At 40.4% G+C, this 7495-nt stretch overlaps 1 pseudogene; it reads right to left on the bottom strand.

The window, feature by feature from the left end:
- Positions 1-1729: 1729 nt before the first annotated feature.
- LOC100350781 (ankyrin repeat domain-containing protein 49 pseudogene) lies at positions 1730-2432 on the bottom strand (annotated as a pseudogene).
- Positions 2433-7495: the final 5063 nt, after the last annotated feature.

Below are 7495 nucleotides of genomic sequence, written 5' to 3'. Positions count from 1 at the left end.
ATACATCTTCATCAGAACTCTTGGATGACGAGGCACATTGTCAATGAATAGGAACATCTTCAAAGGAATATTTTTGTCTGAGAAGTTGGACTGAACAGTAAGCTTAAAAGAATTCAATAAACCACGTTGTAAATGGATGTGTTGCCATTTAGGTTTGGTGTTTCTGTAGAAAATAGGCAGAGTAGATTTAGTATAATTTATAATGGCTCTACGATTTTCAGTATGGTAAATGAGCATTGGTTTCAAATTACAGTAGCCACTTGCATTATCCTGTTACAAAAGAGTCAACCTGTCATTTGCAGCTTTGAAGCCAGGCATATTCTTTCTTTTTTGTTACCAAAGTATGTACTTTAGTTTTACTGAATATTTACATTTATTCTTTTTGTTACTATCCACATTATGGGTTTAAAAAAAGAAAAAAGCTTGAGCCTCTTTGTGATTTTAGTCCCAATAAAATAATCATCCTTTGTATTCTTAGGATTCATTTCCCCTCGTCGATATGCCTTTGTATGGTTTGTATAAAATGAGGACCTTGGAAAAATCAACATTTCCTATGAATTAGATACATTGTATGAGCAGAGCCAACCCAGAAGATAAACCCAGTTGGAGAGCAGATATACTATGATGTCTTGGGCCAAACTACAATGATGTGCATGTCTAACAGGTCATACTAACTCCCCTTAAGTATAAGGATCCTGTAGGGTTAAGTAAGACCATAAGCATGATTTAGTGAATTGTGGTGGGAGGCAATATAGAACATTCATTGATTAAACATCTGGATAACTGCTTTCCTGAATATGGTTAATATTCTAAAAAACAAAATCTATGTTTTTTTTATCTTTAGCTTGTGTGAAGATCCAAGTCACTAATATGTTTGTTTTATTAGTCTACAATGAAAGCTACTAGAGATGGTAATGTAGAGAAGACAGTTGAACTTCACCAGTATATTGAAAATTTTTAATTATATTCTGAATTATCATACTTTAGAAAAATACTTGTCAGTATACTAAATACTGAAAAAAATCCAGGATATGGGATATTTTTTTTTTTGACAGGCAGAGTGGACAGTGAGAGAGAGAGAGACAGAGAGAAAGGTCTTCCTTTGCCATTGGTTCACCCTCCAATGGCCGCCGCGGCCGGCGCGCTGCGGCCAGCGCACCGCGCTGATCCGATGGCAGGAGCCAGGAGCCAGGTGCTTTTCCTGGTCTCCCATGGGGTGCAGGGCCCAAGCACCTGGGCCATCCTCCACTGCACTCCCTGGCCACAGCAGAGAGCTGGCCTGGAAGAGGGGCAACCGGGACAGAATCCGGCGCCCCGACCGGGACTAGAACCCGGTGTGCCGGCGCCACTAGGCGGAGGATTAGCCTAGTGAGCCGCGGCGCCGGCCCCAGGATATGGGATATTTAAAAGATGCATTTCTCTTAGATCAGAACCAAGAATATCTTTTAGTCTTTGTATAATCCACATCAAATTCTTAAGTATAAGTAAATTGAAACTATTTCTGAGAAAAAATCAGAAATTCCACAGAAATTGTTAAAGATATATGCAAACAACCCTCAAATATGTTTTGAAATTAGTATCAGGCAGTTTATTTGGATGAACATTAATGTGAGTACCAATGATTTTTTCTTCAGCAAGACACTTGATGTAAACTTTGTATTAGGGGAATATTTTGCATTCACACAAAGGAGGCACCAGTACTTAGACACTTAAAAAATTACTAGAACCATTAAGATGGAGGTGAAGAATTTGTACAGCCTTCCAGAGTTTCAAGCTAGTAGTGATCTATATGTGTCCTACTGGAGATATCAAGTGCAGTTTCTCTGAGGTTGTCTTTCAGGTCTGGTTTTCATATAATGGTTCATCAGGATGAGTTCAAGGGCGTCTTTACTGTCTCTGTTCCCAATAGCAAGATACAAGGGAGTCAAGAGGCCTTTGGGCATTGATATCCACATCATGCTGAAGTAAGAAAGAAGCCGCGCTGGTCTCTCCTCTTATAAGCACTGTGCAGGGGTGTCCAGCCATCCACAGTCACTGCTTGCACATCTGCCCCTTGAGCTCAGGTCCACTATCCAAGTGTCCACTGCGGGCTGCTTGATGAAGGGGGGTACATTGATTTTCATCCCGGGTGTTCACAGGAGTGGCCTTTTCACAAAGTATCCTCTGTATTGTGGTAAGCCATTTTTTTCAGTAGCCCAAAGAAGCAATTTGCTTGGATCTTTTTCCATTTTTTCCCTTGTAGTTGATTCTACTCTTCTTTTTTCTCATCTTGCTTTTCATCTTCATCAGAATTGCTAATCCAGAGACTGTGAGTGCCAGTGGAAATACAATGTCAATGTGTTTCCAGTAATTCAAGTTGGTTAACCTGTTTAGAAGAGTCCAAGGAACTCTTTGTCTGGTTTTCCATTGTCATTTATATTATCTTTTTCCATTTTTGCTACTATTCTAAGTAAAAGACATTTCAAATGCCAAGGTATAAATAATCTTCTAGAGATGAATTATGTCTGCTTTGTTTCATTCATCAAGATCTTATGGAGCTGAAAATCCGAAGCCAGGCATTTTCTTCTCTTCTCTAGCTATTAAAAGTCCCAGATGGAATTATAAAGCTGTTTCATCCACATTGATAATCTCTTGCTTAGTGTAGCAGCTTTATCACTGATCTCTGCTGGGTCTTCTGAAAAAAAATATAGCTGTATCATCGACATTAACATTTGTTGCTTCACTTGCATTTTTCTGTTGTACAGATTCTTTCCTTAAACTTCATAAACCAACCTGTGCTAGCTTCAAACTTTTCTTCTGCAGCTTCTTCATGTTTCTTATCCTTCATAAAAGTGAAGAAAACTGGAGATTTTTTTCTGGTTCAGGCTTTGCCTTAGTGGAATGTTGTGACTGGTTTAATCTTCTATCTAGACCATTAAGACTTTCTCCATATTGTCAATAAGATTTTTTTTTCTCTTTATCATTTAGATGTTCACTGTAATAGCACCGTTTTATTTCCATCAATAACTTTACCCTCATGTTCACAACTTGGTTAACTGACAACAAGAGGCCTAGATTTTGGTCATCCTCTCCTCACTAAACCTAATCATTTCTAGTTTTTTATCTGAGATAAGAAATACATCACATGAGTACTTAGAGGCCAACGTGGGGTTAGTAATTGGCCTGATTTTGATATTATTTTATCTCAGGAAATAGGGAAGCCCAAAGAGGAGGAACGAGATGGGGAAATGAACAGGTGGCATGGCAGTCAGAACACACACATTTATCAATTAAGTTTGTTGCCTTATATGGATACAGTTCAAGGTGCCTCAAAACACTGCATTATTAACATCAAATAAACAGATTAAGGTGGGTATTTTGTGCAATGCTTAAGACATACTTTAGATGCTGGCATCCTATATCAGAGTGCATAGGTTCAAGTCTCAATTCTGCTTCTGCCTCTGGGTTTCTGCTAATGTGCACCTTGGGAGACCAGATGAGATGGCTCAATGTGGAAAAGCCAGATTGAGTTCCAGGCTCCTGGATTTGGCCTGACCCAGTGCTTGCTATAGTGAGCATTTGGTGAGTGAATCAGAAAATGAGAGGTTCCTCCCTCTTCCTCTCCCTCTCCCTCCCCACTTCTCTGTCACTCCCTTCCTCCCTCCCTTTAAAATAAAATGAAGGAGCCAGCGCTGTGGCATAGTAGTCTGAGCCTCCTCCTGTGGTGCCAGCATCTCATATGGGTGCTGGTTTGGTTCCTGGCTGCTCCTCTTCCAATCCAGCTCTCTGCTTGTGGCCTGGGAAAGAATTGGAAAATGGTCCAAATGCTTGGGCCCCCGCACTCACGTGGGAGACCCAGAAGAAGCTCCTGGCTCCTAGCTTCAGATTGGCCCAGCCCTGGTTGTTGCAGCCATTTGGGGAGTGAACCAGTGGATGAAAGAACTCTCTCCCTCTCTCCCTCTCTCTATCTCTACCACTCAAATAAATAAAATATTTAACAAAAATAAAATAAAATGAAAATATAATAAAAAGTTTAAATCACTGTCATAGATCACTATAACATATGTTATTACTAAAACATTTGAAATATTACATATATTGCCAAAATCTGAGATACAAAATGAAAAAATGTAATGGTAGACATGCTCAATGCAAGATTGCTGTCAGTATTCAAATTGTACCATATGTAGTATCTGCAAAGTACAAAAAAATTGAAGCAAAATAAAAGGAGATATGCCTGTATATCAAATCCTAATCAGAGATTTAGTTCTGGCATGACAGCATTTAGGAGCACTCTTGATTCACTGCCTGTTGAAATGGCTGAGACTAAAAGCAAACAAATAAAGAAAGAAAAACTTTTAAAGCCTCTTGCAATGATCCTAAAGGCAGATAGCACATTAAAAAATTCAAGAATGTCTATGAAAACTCAATAAGAAAGGAAGGAAATTATAGTATTTGTGCTAAGACCACTAGTTTCCTTCCTGTCCTAGTTTATTGAGACAGATGTTCCACTCAGATTGTTTTTACCAAGAACAAGTAATTCCTTTTCCCTACAGTGCCTAGAGAGGGCCTCTACCTAGGAGGAACACGATGTTGTTAGTGCTTCTTAATCCTGATCTCTACTACCTGGTGGTGAGACTAAGTCCCTGAAAAGTGTGGGTGAGAGGTTGGGTCTCCCTTGTACCCACCCCTCACTCACTGGACAGAAGCTCTACTTTGTTTTACACTCCAAGAACACTGGGGATCCAATCTACCTTGCCTTCCCTTCTAATAACAATAAATCTGTGAGAGAAGAGGCAAGTTGAAGTATCTTGTCTTCTGATTATTCCCTCCATTGAGTGATCCCAGCAACAGTGGCAGGGAGATCACTCAAAGAGAAGCTTATGACTGTCCCAGCTTCTAGGACCTTGACTCAGAGATTTAGCCTTGGAGAGAATCAGCCATAAATTAGTTTCTAATCTATTTCCAAAAGAGAACTGATTTCATTTGCAAGAGAGAATGAAGCTCAGACTGAAAAGCACTTGAAAAATAGAAGAGTATGTAGTAAAAAAAGCAACTCGCAGATTGAAGATACAGGTTAAATTGCAGCCGAGGTAGTTTTCAGGAGAGCAGCAGGGAAGAAGAAAGATGGGGGAGTTCTTCTGGTCTCAGAACAAAACTCACACACTGAGTTTGGAAAACAAAACTGTAACGGAACTAGAATTTGGCCAGAATAGTTCATATAGATATTTATCACCCCAAGTCATTGTTGAAAACAATACAGCAGCAAGTCTTCAATTAGGGGACTTTAATAGCTGCATTTGGTGAGCACTCAAAAAGGGAGCTAACCCTATAAAACTCATTAAAATCACAAGATACCCGTGGGTGTAAGTAAAGTTGTGTGAACCTGAAGAACAATATGAGAAGATGAACTTTGTTGGAAAAAGAGAATGCACTTAACTGAAATAATCTAACCACTCTAACCAGCGTTGTGATGCAGTAGGTTAATAGTTCTAGTCCTGGCTGTTCCTCTTCTGATCCAGCTCTCTGCTATGGCCTGGGAAAGCAGTAGAAGATAGCCCAAGTCCTTGGCCCCCTGCACCCATGTGGGAGACCCAGAAGAAGCTCTTGGCTTCTAGATTTGGATCTGCACAGCTCCAGCCATTGTGGCCATTTGGGGATTCAACCATCAGATGGAAGACTTTTCTGTCTCACCCTCTCACTGTCTGTAACTCTACCTCCCAAATAAATAAATAAAATCTTAAAAAAGATTCATATATAGAAATATCAAACTATAAATACTGAAAATCAAAGATAGGGAGAAAGTCTTAGAAGCAGGAAGTGAAAATGATTCATTAGTTACAAAGGAATATCAATAGGATTAACAACTACATACCTAGTCAAAGCAATGATATTCAGAAGGGGGTGGGATATCATCTTCAGAATGCTCAAAGGGATAAAAAACAGTACAAACCAAGAATCCCATATCATGCAAAGCTTTTTTTTTGAAATATAAAGGCAAAATAAAGGCTGTACCAGACAAAGGCAAATATATTGCAGGAAGAACTGTTCCACATGATCTCTTTTTTTAATATTTACATTTTATTTTATTTAATGAATATAAATTTCCAAAGTACAGCTTATGGATTACAATAGCTCCCCCCCATAACTTCCCTCCCACCCACAACACTCCCCTCTCCCACTCCCTCTCCCCTTCCATGCACATCAAGATTAATTTTCAATTATCTTTATATACAGAAGATCAATTTAGCATATATTAAATAAAGATTTCAACAGTTTGCACCCACACAGAAACACAAAGTGAGTACTAGTTATAGCATTAATTAAGCACCTAAGAGTAATTGTGTATTAATTACAAAGTTCAACCAATAGTTTTAAGTAGAACATAAAAAATACTAAAAGGGTAAAGTATTAAGTTTTTTTTTTCTTTTTCCTTTTTTTGTTTGTTATATAGTTTTTTTTATTTAATAAATGTGAATTTACAAAGTGCAACTTTTGTATTGTTGTGGCTTGCCCCCACAAACCTCCCTCCCTCCCGTGACCCTCCCCTCTCCCACTCCCTCTCCCATCCCACCCTTCATCGAGTTTCATTTTCAATTACCTTCATATACTGAAGATCAACTTAGTATATACTAAGCAAGGATTTCAATAGGCTGCACTCACACAACCGCACAAGGTATAGGGTATGGTTTGACTAGTAGTGTTGTTTTTAAGTTTCATAGTAGAACATATTAAGGACAGAGATCCTACGTGGGGAGCATGTGCCCAGTGACTCCCATTGTTGATTTAACAATTGGCACTCTTATTTATGACGTCAGCAATCACCCAAGACTCTTGCTATGAGCTGTCTAGGCTATGGAAGCCCCTTGAGTTCACCAACTCTGAACTTGTTTAGTCAAGGTCATATCACAGTGGAGGTTCCTTCCTCCCTTCAGAGAAAGGCGCCTCTCTCCTTGATGGCCTGTTCCTTCTGCTGGGGTCTTGTTCACCAAGATCTTTCATTTAGATTGTTTTTTGCCACTGTGTCATGGCTTTCCATGCCTGTGAGACTCTCATGGACCTTTTAGCCAGATCCGAATGTCCCAAGGGTTGATTCTGAAGCAGGAGTGCTGCCATTCTATGAGTCTGCTGTGTGTCCTGCTTCCCCCGCAGGATCATTCTCTCCCTTTTAATTCTATCTGTCGCTCCCCCTCTTCGTGGAGGAACGACACAGGACCCTGCGCTGTTCTTTCTGTCTGCTCGGCCCTCCCCGGGTTTGCTGCTGGTTCTTCCCGGGTTGGCTACTATCCCTTCCACCTCCGTGGAAGGGCAGTTCCCCCTGGCCGCATTCCCCACTTCCGCAGGGGAGCAGCACACCGCCGGCCGGCTTTCTCGGGGGCTGCACGGGTTCCCTTAGATGTTCCCCATAGATGTTCCTGGTGCATGCCGTCTCTCTCCTCCTTTATAGTCCTTCTCTGCCAATCCCAACTCGGCTGCCCACACGCCGAGTACGCTGCTCTCCAATCAGGAGCAAGTC

The sequence above is a fragment of the Oryctolagus cuniculus genome, chromosome X (genome assembly GCF_964237555.1).
Source record: "Oryctolagus cuniculus chromosome X, mOryCun1.1, whole genome shotgun sequence".
NCBI lineage: Eukaryota > Metazoa > Chordata > Mammalia > Lagomorpha > Leporidae > Oryctolagus > Oryctolagus cuniculus.
The sequence above is the reverse complement of the archived record's forward strand: the minus strand, read 5'-3'. Positions and strand labels throughout refer to the sequence as shown.